This window comes from Acinonyx jubatus, chromosome A3 (genome assembly GCF_027475565.1).
Source record: "Acinonyx jubatus isolate Ajub_Pintada_27869175 chromosome A3, VMU_Ajub_asm_v1.0, whole genome shotgun sequence".
Classification (NCBI taxonomy): Eukaryota; Metazoa; Chordata; class Mammalia; order Carnivora; family Felidae; genus Acinonyx; species Acinonyx jubatus.
Genome location: NC_069388.1, coordinates 112,638,014 through 112,651,171, shown reverse-complemented (window position 1 = coordinate 112,651,171; position 13,158 = coordinate 112,638,014).

Below are 13,158 nucleotides of genomic sequence, written 5' to 3'. Positions count from 1 at the left end.
AGAATATAACCCATCATCTCTACTATTTAATATGCATAATGTCCAAAATTACCTGACATAGGAAGAATCAATTCAATGAAACACATTCTCGAGAGAAATAAAAATCAATCAAATCCAATATTACAGTGAACCAACCTTAGAATTAGTAGACAAGTATTTTAAAGTAGCTATTATAATTGTAATAGTTTGTTAGGACTGCTATACCAAGTATCATGGTGGCTTAAACAACAGAAGTGTATTGCCTCACAGTTCTGGAGGCTAGAAGTCTAAGATCAAGGTGTCAGCAAGGTTAGTTCCTCTGAGGGCAGTGAGGGATAATCTGTTACATGCCTCTTTTCTAGTTTCTGGTGATTCACTGGAAATCTTTGGCATTCCTTGGCATGTAGAAACTTCATTCCAATCTCTGCCTGACTCTTCACATAGGCTGCACCCTGTGTGTTTTTATCTGTGTCCAAATTTCTCCTTTTTATAAGGATACCAGTCATATTGGATTAAAGGCCCACCCTACTCCAGTATGATCTTATCTTAACTAATTATATCTTCCATGATCCTATTTCCAAATATGATCACATTGTTATGTACTTGGGTTAGAGTTCAACATAGAAGTTTTGAAGGAGACACAATTCAACCAACAGCAGTAATTAACCTCAGTAAAGTATAAAACAAAACATATCTTCAATGCATGAAATCACAGTGTAGAAATGGGAAATAGTGAGATATTGAAATGATTTTTTAAGGATGGAAATTCTAGAACCAAAATTACAATTTATGAAAGAAAAAATTATGGGATAGACATAACAGCTGAACAAAGATGGAAGGAAGAATAAGCAAACTCAAAGATAGATTAATTGATAAATGGCAGAAGTTTACAGATTCAGATTATTCAGTAAGCAATAAGCAGAAAAACACAAAAGCCCATGCTGAATCAAATCATATTTAAGTTATTGAAGATCAAAGATAAAGATGACATCTTAAAAGCAGCAATAGAAAAACATCATACTATATATAGGAGGACAACAATCTGATTAATAGCTAACTTCTTATCAGAAAACTTGTGAATCATAAGTGAGTGGAACATCTTTTTTTTTCAATATATGAAATTTATTGTCAAATTGGTTTCCATACAACACCCAGTGCCCATCCCAAAAGGTGCCCTCCTCAATACCCATCACCCACCCCCTCCTCCCTCCCACCCCCCATCAACCCTCAGTTAAGTGGAACATCTTTAAAAGCTGAAAGAAAATCTCTGCCCACAATTCTACCTATATCCAACAAAAGTATTATTCAGTAATGAAGGTGAAATATGGATATTTTCAGAACAAAAGCTATGCACATTCAAAACTTCAATACAATAAATGGTAAAGCTCTTGTGGCTGAAAGGAAGAGATAACTGATAAAAACATAAAGGATGGTGAAATATGAGTTTATAAGTTTGCAAGATTTCTTATTTTTTTAAGTGAAGCAGTACATTACAACTATAACTACACCATGATAGTTATGAATGCATGTTGAAATCCATAGGGAAACCCTATAAAAAATTTAATGAAGAATAACTACTGTGTATAAGGTTGAATGTTAACTAGACTTACTGTGGTGATCATTTCACAATACATACAAATATCGAATCATTATGTTGTACACCTGGAATTCACATAATGTTACATGCCAACTATACCTCAATTAAAAAAAAAGAATAACTATTAATTCAACAGTAAAATCAAATAAAAATCTTAAAAAAAAACAAATAACCCAAATGGAGGGGACGGGAAGAGAATAACAGGAACAAAACACAGAAGAGTTAAATTGTTGGAACAGCTTGGAAAGGAAAAAGTGAAACTACATCTATTCATAAATGACATGATCTTGTATATAAAACACTAAGAAATCTACCAAAAAAACTATTAGAACAAATAAGCAAGTACAGCAAGGTTACAAGATACAGGATCAATATAAAAATATCAATTGAAACTAGCAATGAGAATCTGAAATGAAATTACAAAAACAATCCATTTATAACAGCACCAAAACCCCCCAAATACTTAGTAAGTTTAACAAAAGTTTAACAAAAAAAGAGTAAGACTTATGCACTGAAAAATATAAAACATTGTTGAAAGAAATTAGAGAACACTTAAATAAATGGAAAGATACCCCATGTTCATGGGGTGGAAGACTTTATATTGTTAAGATGTCATACTCCCTGCTATAGACTGTATTGTGTGCCCCTAAAATTCATATGTTGAAACCCTAGCCCCCAATGTGGCTGTATCTGTTTCTGAAAATAGGGTCTTTAGGAGGTAATTTTTAAAAATATTTATTCATTTATTTTGAGAGAGAGAGAGAGAGAGAGGAAGCAGGGGAGGGACAGAGGGAGAGGGAGAGAGAGAATCCAAAATGGACTCCACACACTGTCAGCACAGAGCCCGATGCAGGACAGACTCGGTCTCATGAACCATGAGATCATGACCTGAGCCACAGTCAAGAGTCTGATGCTTAACTGACTCTAATCTATTATGACCCATCATAATGATGGGACTCTAATCAGATAAAGGACTGTGACCTTATGAGAAGATCTCTTTCTCTCTCTCTCTCTCTCTCTCTCTCTCTCTCTCTCTCTCTCTTTCTCTCTCTCTGTCTCCCACGTGAAGAAATAGTGAGAAGTCAGCCATCTGTGGCTCAAAGAGCTCTCACCAGACACCAACCTTGCTAGTACTTTGACCTTGGACTTTTAGTCTCCATAATTGTGAGGATAAATTTAAGTTTAAGCCACCCAGTCTATGGTATTTTGTTATGGCAGCCTGAGCAGAGTAGGACACTCCAAAAAGGTCTTCATATTCAATTAAATTCCTATCAAAATCCCAGCGGACTTTTCAGAAATGGAAAAGTTGATCCTAAAGTTCATATGCAAATGCAAGCGGCCTGGAATAGACAAAGCAATCTTTAAAAAGAAGGAAAAATTGAAGGACTTATACATCCTGATTTCCAAACTTATTACAAAGGAACAGTAATCAAGACAGTGTGGTACCAGCATAAGAATAGATATATACATCAATGTAATAGCATTTAGAGTTCAGATATAAATTCATACATCTATGATAAACTGATTTTCAACAAGACTGCCAAGATCATTCAATGGGGAAAGAATAGCCTTTTAAAAAAATGGTGTTGGTACAAATAAATAGCCCCCTGGAAAAGAATAAAGGATGGCCCTGTGGTTGGCAGAGGGGAAGCCCTGAGTTGTCTTAGTTCCTCCACCTTATTTTGCATAAACCAATTCAATTCAAGATTAAAATGCTAGGAAGTATCATTGGAGCTATACGTCAAAGCTGTGTTCTCCAAGGCAACCTTACAAAACTTTATAAAACTGATATTTTGATGTTTGTTGTTATTGTTTTTGTTTTGCATGAAAGCAATTTTTAAAGGTTGATTCCAAAAATAAATAAATATTTCACTAATAGATGAATGGAATAAATATCTAAATTTTTAGATTCAAAGGTTCTCATTTATATAACCAAAAAATGCATTTTATCTGCTTGGAAAACTCCTAATCATTCTTCAAAACCCAGCTCATATTTATCTCTCCTATGAAGCTTTGCCAGGAAGAATTAATCATGCCCTATTCCATTTCCATGGTACTTTCTGCATGTCTTACTGTATCATTTTCCACAGTTTTCACAAGTTTCTCTTTTTTTTTTACTTGAAAGATTTATTTTTTTTTCTTTCTCCATATTTTTATTTAAATTCCAGTTAGCTAACATACAGTGTAATATTAGTTTTAGGTACAGAATTTAGAGATTTGTCATATACATATAACACCCAGTGCTCATCACAACACATTTCCTCCTAAATTCCCATCACCCGTTTAGCCCATCCCTCCTACCTACCTCTGTACCCATCAATTTTCTCTCTATAGTTAAGAGTCTGTTTCCTGGTTTGCCTCTCTTTTTTCCCCTCCTATGTTCATCTGTTTTATTTCTTAAATTCCACATATGTCATATGGTATTTGTTTTTTTCTGACTTACTTCACTTAGCATAATACTCTCTACCTCCACCCACATCATTGCTAATGGCAGTGCTAATGGCACATCATGCTTGGATGCTCAGTCTGAGACCATGGAGTTGGTAGAAATCAGTGATTTTTCAGAACATTGGAAGGTGCACACAGTTGGCACTAGTGTATTTTTTGTCCGTTCAAAGCACCTATGGACAGTCCTTTGCTTTTCCATACAAGAGTAAACTTAGGAACGCTTAGCTTCATTCTAGGTCAGGCTGCTTGCAGATACAGACCCTTTACTCTGGAGCCTTACCGTCAGTTACATTAAATACAGTCTATGACAAGAGTTTCTTCATACTGTACTACAGTCAACATCTGTTAGTGATAGTGAAAATTGTCCTACGCAATAACCCTCCTCTCTCTTGTCTCCCTTACACCAGCCATGAAGGTTTTCAAAGTTAAGTGCAGGTTAATTTGTTTATTTTTCTTTATATTTTGTATTTTGTTTATTATTTTGTATTATATTACAATTTTGGTATCATTTTTATATGAATATTTTTGGGTTGTGGAATAAATCATCTGAGTTTCTATTTTTATGGGGAAATTTGCCTTGACATACAAGTGTTTTGGATTACAAGCATGTTTCCAGAACAACTTAGGCTCACAAACCAAGGTTTTATCAAAACTTCTTTATCCATTCATCAGTTGATGGACATTTGGGCTTTTTCCATATTTTGGCTATTGTTGGTAATGCTGCTATAAACATCGGGGTGCATGTATCCCTTTGATCAGTATTCTTGTATCCTTTGGGTAAATACCTAGTAGGGCAATTGCTGGATCATAGGGTAGTTCTAGTTTTAATTTTGTGAGACACCTCCATACTGTTCTCCAGAGTGGCTGCACCAGTTTACATTCCCACCAATAGTGTAAGAGGATTCCTCTATGCATCCTCACCAACACTTGTTGTTCCCTGTTGTTAATTTTAGCCATTCTGACAGGCGTGAGGTGATATCTCATTGTAGGTTTGACTTGTATTTCCCTGATGATGAGTGAAGTTGAGCATCTTTTCATGTCTCTGTTAGTCTCTGGATGCTTTCTTTGGAAAAATGTCTATTCACTTCTTCTGCCCATTTTTTAACTGGGTTATTTGTATTTTGGGTGTTGAGTTTGATAAGTTCTTTATAGATTTTGGATACTAACCTTTTATCAGATATGTCATTGCAAATATCTTCTCCCATTCCATAGGCTGCCTTTAATTTTGTTGATTGTTTCCTTTGCTGTCCAGAAGCTTTTTATACTGATACAGTTCCAATAGTTTAAATTTTTGCTTTTGTTTCCCTTACCTCAGGAGATATATCTAGTAAGAAGGTGCTATAGGATATCAAAAAAGTTACTGCCTGTGTTCTCTTCTAGGATTTTGATGGTTTCCTATCTCACATTTAGGTCTTTCATCCATTTTGAATGTATTTTTGTGTATAGTGTAAGAAAGTGATCCAGTTTATTTTTTTTTCAAAGCAATCTACACATCTAATGCAATCCTTATCAAAATACCACCAGCATTTTTCACAGAGCTAGAACAAACTATCCTAAAATTTGTATGGAACCACAAAAGACCCCAAATAGCCAGAGCAATCTTGAAAACGAAAAGCAAAGCAGAAGACATTACAGTTCCAGACTTCAAGTTATAGTACAAAGCCATAGAGATCAAAACAATACGGTAAAGGCACAAAAACATCCACAGATCAACAGAATAGAATAGAAAACCCAGAAATGAACCCACAACTATATGGTCAACTAATCTTCGACAAAGCAGGAAAGAATATCCAGTGGGAAAAAAGGCAGTCTCTTCAACAAATGGTGTTGGAAAAACTGGACAGCAACATGCAAAAGAGTTTTTACAAGTTTCTGTTTACATGGTAGTATCCCCTGAAGAACATAAGCTCCTTGGGGCTCCTGGGTGGCTCAGTCAGTTAAGCGTCTGACTTCAGCTCAGGTCATGATCTTGCGGTCCATGAGTTTGAGGCCCACATCAGGCTCTGTGCTGACAGCTCAGAGCCTGGAGCCTGTTTCAGATTCCGTGTCTCCCTCTTTCTCTCTCCTCCCCTGATCATGTTCTCTCTCTTCTCAAAAATAAATAAACATTTAAAAAAATTTAAAAAAAAAAGAATGTAAGCTCCTTGAGGGCTTACATAACATTTAAGATAATAAGGCTTGAAGTCCAAATGTTAACTCTTTTCTCTACTGTTAATAGTTGTATAACCTTGAGCATCAGATTAAACTCTCTGACACTGATTTTCTACATCAGTAAAATGGGTATAATAATACTATCATGAGCAATAGTTTTTAAGATATAAAATGACAGAGGGGTGCCTAGGTGGCTCAGTTGGTTGCGCATCTAACTCTTGGTTTCAGCTCAGGTCATGATCCCAGTGGGATCAAGCCCCACATCGGGCCTCATGCCAAGCGTGGAGCTTGCTTAAGATTTTCTCTTTCTCCCTCTGCCCCTCTCCCCATCATGCTCACACTCTCTCACTCTTTCTCTATCTCAAAAAAATAAAAATTTTAAAAAGGCATATGGCAGAAACCTAACTCAAATGATCTTAACCCAAACAAAACAAAAGAAAACTTTGTGTGCATGTATTCATAAGTAGAGAATTCAAGAAGTGGCTACAAGGCAAGACTGGATCCAGGGGTCCAAACTTTGTCACTAGACCCTCCTACTCATCATCAATTAACTCTGATTTCTTCTGCTTCATTTTCAGGAAGGGTATTCTAGCAGCTCCAGATTCAGTCAGGCCTTAGTTCTTACAATCTAAGTAGATTCCTCTTGAAGAAATCATTCCCGTTAGAGAATTCTATCTCTGCTTATGTCATATGCCTGGAGAGGAACCGGCTACTTTGAATGGGGTAATTTTGTGCCCATCCTATGGCCCGGAGGCATCTAATGATAATCCCATTAAACCTAAAATTCACATGGTTATGTGAATGTGTGTGCACACATACACAGGTCTGGGAGTTAGTCACAATTTAGTGCGAAAACTAATAGTACTCAAACTACTTCAAGCAGAAAGGCCCACCTTGCAGAAAATTACAGAATTGTTGGAAGGGGCTGCAGTAGCTAAAGTCAAGACACTGCTGCTGGGCTTCAAATTCACCTCACCATTGACTTCATACAAGTGACACACAGAGGTCAGCATCTTAGTGTGGCCCATGAAGTTGAACACACACTGGAAAGTGGGTTCTGGCAGCTGTAAAGACTCATTTCTGCACAACACCCCCAAAACGATCACCAGGACAAGTAGGCTGGCCTTCACCTCCCTTTGACATTCTAAGCCTCGTTGGAGTACATCTCATTAGCAGGAGCTAAATCACATCTAGAAACCTAATTGCCAGGGAGTGTTAGTCAGACTACTCCTTATAATACAAGCAGATCTTAGGGGGGAGGGACATGGATACTGACTACCAATAAACAACACTGAACACTAACAACCAAAAGTAATAGATAACTGGTTTTCAATATCTATTTTAATGTATACTTCACAGTTTTACACTTGAGCAACTGACACATATGAACTATAATTACTCATTTTTCCCATGTGCAATACTAAATTCTTACTGTACTTTCAGTGTAGGGGAAGAGTTCACATCTTAGTTCCCATTATTATTGTTATATAGTAGCTAAAAATTGTTATAAACAAAATACCAGAACCTCTGTCACTTAACAACTTTAATTCATTCCTGAAAAATGTGCTAAGTTAAGGGATTTGACATGGGTAAGAATTCCATTAATCTTAATGAGAAAAGTCAAGATGAACTCCAAGCCAAGATTCACACAAAAAAGTCAACTGAACATTGAAGTAACTTCATATACATAATACATAGAAATTTTTAAATAAATAAGTAAAGTTCGGATGTAAACTGTAATTTAGACAAGGTTTACTGTACTCGCTAAAGAAGGCAAAGAAAACCTGATAAGAAGTGGTAATTGATGTAGAAGGCTACAACAGAGTAATTCTCTAGCAGGCACATTTTTCATTCTGTACCATTTTGTTTGTATTTCAACCTTTTGTCGCTTTGTGGTTATCTTACATTCAAAATGTGCTCAATGGAAAGAAAAACACAAATTGAACAAAATAAAGCTAAGTAAAAGAACATCTTGAAATACATGGAATCATGTGCACATATATGAGACGGAAAAACTGCACTGCTTCTTCACCCTGCTTGCTTAGCATATACACAAAACACACACTGTCTGGGGCTCATCCAAAGATGTTGAGCAGTTCAAATCTCTTCCACTACTTCCTGATTAGAAATTGTTCTGTCGGGTAAACTGATGAGTCTTTGCCTAAAATCATAATGTTGAAATATTACTTCTTAGCATTTATTTAGCGTGCTTCACCATGAAAATATATACAAAAAATCATCTAAAACGTGGTCTATGTTTTCAATAGCATGTTCCAAGGGCCTTAATTGAACAGTTGTTGTGTAAGCTAAGTCTGTCCTTGAAAAATTCAAAGCAAATAATTTCGAGTAAATTCACTTGCAGTTAGAGAATTACCTTATGCTTAAAATATCACTTTAATAATTAAATGAATTAATGTATGTAAAGTACTGGGAACTGGGTTTGACACACAGCAAAGATTTATTAATATTTGATAATATTAGTCTCAAATTATACTTTATATTTTAAACTCATACAGTTATTAATTGTGTGATGTCACTTGCTCAATTTCAAATCAATTTAAAAACCTTACCGGTGAAACTTATATACACTAGACTGGTTTTGGGGCAGGACAACAGAAAACAACAGTGGCCCAACACCAGTCTAATAAGCAATAGCAGTCTACCAATGGGGAAAAGGCAGGAGTGTATAAAGAGTTACCCTCTGTGGTGTAGGCATATACAGGAAAGGCTAAAAGCTGAGACTGGACCAGAAACATTGGTATAAACTTCCTCACATCCTAGCCTTCACCCAACACACAGGATAACACAGAGGGATTTGAAACAGTAATGCACTAAAGACAGCCATAGCAGCAATAATGGTCAAACCTCATTTTCTGAATAGACTGACTCCACTCACAAACATGAACAGCCAAGCAGAAGAAAATATTCTTCTCACTTTCAGGCATAAATATTATTTACCTCAGTTCTAGTGTTCTACTACAATGTCAAACATTCAACCAAAATGTATGAGATGCAAAAAAACAAGAAATAAACAACCCAAGACAAGAGATAGTGCAATCAACAGACACAGATTCCGAGATGACTCAGATATTGGACCTACCAGGCAGAAAATTTAATATAACTAATTAACATGCCAAAGTGTATAGTGGAAAAGGTGAACAATGTGAATGAATAGGAAATTTTTAGAAGAGTGATGGGAAGTACAAGAAGGTAAATGGAATGCTACAAATAAAACACATGAAAACAGAAATGAAGAATTGTTTCAATAGGCTTATTACTAGACGGGATTCTAAGAAAAAAAATTATTGAGCTTGGATACAGGCTTACATAAACATCTTACAGATATAACAGTCTATTTTAGGCTGATAACATTTTTTCTTCAATCACATACAAAAACTCTATGCTGTTACTTCTCCTCCTCCCACACTTGATGCTATTGATGTCACACTTTATATCTTTTTATATTGTGCATCCATTCACAAGTTATTGTAGCTACAGTTACTTTTCATACTATAATATAGTATATATAAAAAAACAAATATATTAGAGGGACATGGATACTGTCCATTGGATACTGTCATTCTTTTTAAATGAATACATAAAGTTCGGATGTATAAACAACCATTTTGGTTGTATAAACAACCAAAATGGTTGTTTATATATTCTAATATAAAAACAAATATATTAGAAATAAAAGAGATTCACACACCATTACAGTAGTAGGGTATTCTGAATTTGACTACATATTTACATTTATCAGTGTGTTTTACATTTTCATATGTTTCATGTTGTTAATGACTGTCCTTTTGTTCAACTTGAAGAACTCCTTTTATCATTCCTTATAAAGCAGGTCTAGTGGCAATGGACTACCTTAGCTTTTGTTTCTTGGGAAATATCTTTATTCCTCTGTCATTTGTGAAGGACAGTTTTACCAGGTATAGTATTCTTGACTGGCAGGGTTTTTTTTTACTTTCAGCACTCTGAATATATCATCCCATTCCCTCATGGCCTGCAAGGTTTCTGCAGAGAAATCCACAGAGAGCCTTATAGGGGTACCCTTGTATGTGAGGAGTCATTTTCCTCTTGATTTTTTAAAATTCTCTTTGACTTTTAACATTTTTATTGTCATGTGTCTCAGAGTAATCATCTTTGGGTTGTTCTTGCTCAGGTTCCTTTGAACTTCCTGTACCTGGATAGCTCTTCTAAGGTTTATGATTTATCTTCTAATGAGATTCTCATGATGCAAATGTTAATTTGCTTGATAATGTCCCATAATTAACATAGGCTTCCTTCATTCTTTTTCATTCCTTTTTCTTTTTGTTCCTCTAAGTGGCTACTTCCAAATGATCTGCCTTTGAGCTTGCTGATTCTTTCTTCTGCATGATTACATCTGTTGTTGAAGCACTCCATTAAATTTTTCAGTTCTATCATTGTATTCCTCAGCTCCAGGATTTCCATTTGGTTCTTTCTTATGGTTTCTACTTCTTCTTCAACTCTCTAATTTTGTCCATGCGTTGTTTTCCTGATTTCATTTAGTTGTCTATCTTCTCTCTTGCATTTCACTGAGTTTCTCTAAGATTTTTATTTTTAACTATTTGTTAGGCAAATCATAGATCTCCACTTCTTTGGGGTCAGTTATTGGAGTTTCATTCATTTCTTTTGGTGGTGTCATATTTGTCTGATTCTTCGTGATCATGAGCAAACATTTCCATGAGCAAACATCTCAAATTTCATGATCATGAGCAAACATCTCTTCCAGTTTTTACAGACTGGTTTCAACAGGTATTGACCGTCTCCTTTCTATTCCCTAGTCTGATAAGATTACCTCCAGAATCACAGTCATGCTGGGATGGAGCAAGTTTTGAGGTTGTCACTGAATCTGCTTGGGTGATGGGATCATTACCAGGGCATTGGGGATGCATGGATCCTGTCTGTCCCTGGGTGGATGATACTGTTTCCAGTGCCTTGTTCAGTAGGCTGGTGCTGGGACAAAGGTCCACAGTTGGATCTGGAGACAGTGGGCCTATTATCAGCTGTGTAGACAAGTGTGGTTCCAACCAGGTCCCTAGAAGAGCTCCTGCCTTGTCAATGGAAGGGCCCCTGGGTGAGAAGGAGTGGCCCTGAACCATGGCTGAGAGGGGTTGTAATAAAGTCCTACAGATGTTTCAGATTTCATAGTTAAGACTGAGGTATTCAGACCTGGCTCTGGATAGGTGTGTCTCCCACTAGGTCCCTGGGAAGGCTGGACTGCTCCCTCATCATGGCTGAAGTGGTTGAAGTGGTTGGAGCCATGTATAGAGATGTTTCAGGATCTCATGAGGTACAGACTCAAGTCTCCCACCAGGTCTCCATGCCACCAGGACTGCTCATGGACTGTGGCTAGGAGGGCCTATAGTCAAGTATAGGGCCCTTTCAGAATCTACAGTCTGACCAAGTTTGGCAGGTTTATATTTCCAATGTTTCCTAGACCATGGCCAACAGGGACTGGAGCTGGTTCATATGCCACTTCAGGGTCCACAGCTGGGACCAATGCCTGTATATGTATTATCTATGCACAGGTGGGCATGACTCCTCCCAGGTCCCTAGGTGCATGGTGCTGGGGACAGGACCAAAGCCAAATGTGGCTGAAGCTGAGCTCTCAGGGGTATACAGCTGTTTTCAATCTGTAGCCAGGACCACAGCTGCCAAATCAGCCACCTGGATGTGAGCCTACCTTCTCAAAATGGCTCTCCTCAGCCTTAGACCACCCTGGGGTTTTTCAATCTCTGCACTGGATCCCAAAGCTCCCACAAAGGCACTCCTGTCCATGGATGGATGCCAAATTATCACCGTTAAGGGAAAATGCTAGTAAGGGATGTCTCACTTGGCCATCTTGCTGATGTCACTCCAGAATTACTTCATTCTTTCTCACAAATGCTAAGAGTTTATTCTATGGATGTGCCTAACTTTTTACGTACATGAAGACTTTGTGCATTTTGCTATTACAAATAACATGGGGTATTCATGTGTGCACATTACCTTACACAAGTATAAGTGTGTTTGTAGGATGAATTCCTAGAAGTAGAATTGGGCCAAAATGTGTATGCCTTTTTTATTTTGCTAATGGTATCAAATTGCCCTCCTTACAGGTTTTTAACAATCGACACCCCCTCCTCAGCAATATATGAGAATTATTCATTGGGAAGCTGATATGTGAGGATGGTTGAATTGCCCATAATGTAAATTTAGCACATGTCAAATGCACCAGCATAGTAAAGGCATTAAAAAATGAGTAAAAAGGAGATCCAACATGGTGGAGAAGTAGGGGGACCTGAACTTTCCTCATCCCTCAAACACAACAGTGTTGAGGCCAAAGAACTTTCTGTTCCAAGAGTCCAGGCTTCAGAGTGATGGAGACATCTCCAGTGACCCATGGGGACAACCTGGTGGGCCATAGGTATGTGATGGCGAAATGGGAGAGAGAAAATGGGTGACAGAGGAATGGAGAGCAGGGATCCCGTTCTGCAGAGAGACAAAGAGAAGAGAGAGAGAGGCTGCGGAAACATAGGACTATATCTGGACAAGAGAAAAACCACGGACTGGGAGAGAGAGAGAGAGAAAGATCCAAACTCTAACTATGGGGCTTCCGCCAGACTGGGGCTGGCTGCCCAGTTCATTCACCTGGGGAGGATGGGAGCCAGCCCTGGGCTCAGGAACTAGTTCAGAGGCACAGTCCACAGAGGGAGAAAGCAATCCCCTCCCTTGAGTGCTGTGGAAAGATGGTATATAAGCATTCGAAGAACAAAGGACCCTGCCTGCACCCACCAGCCAGAGACCATTTATCAGTGGCACAGAGTGGCACTTCCCTGGAATCAGGGCGCACGGAGTGGGACTCTTTAAGACATCAGGTTTAAATCCCAGCTGAGTGCCAGGGAGACAGGGGAGTCATCAGAAAGGGACAAACCTCCTCATTTGCACCCACGCAGCACTGGGAGGAGGTCTTC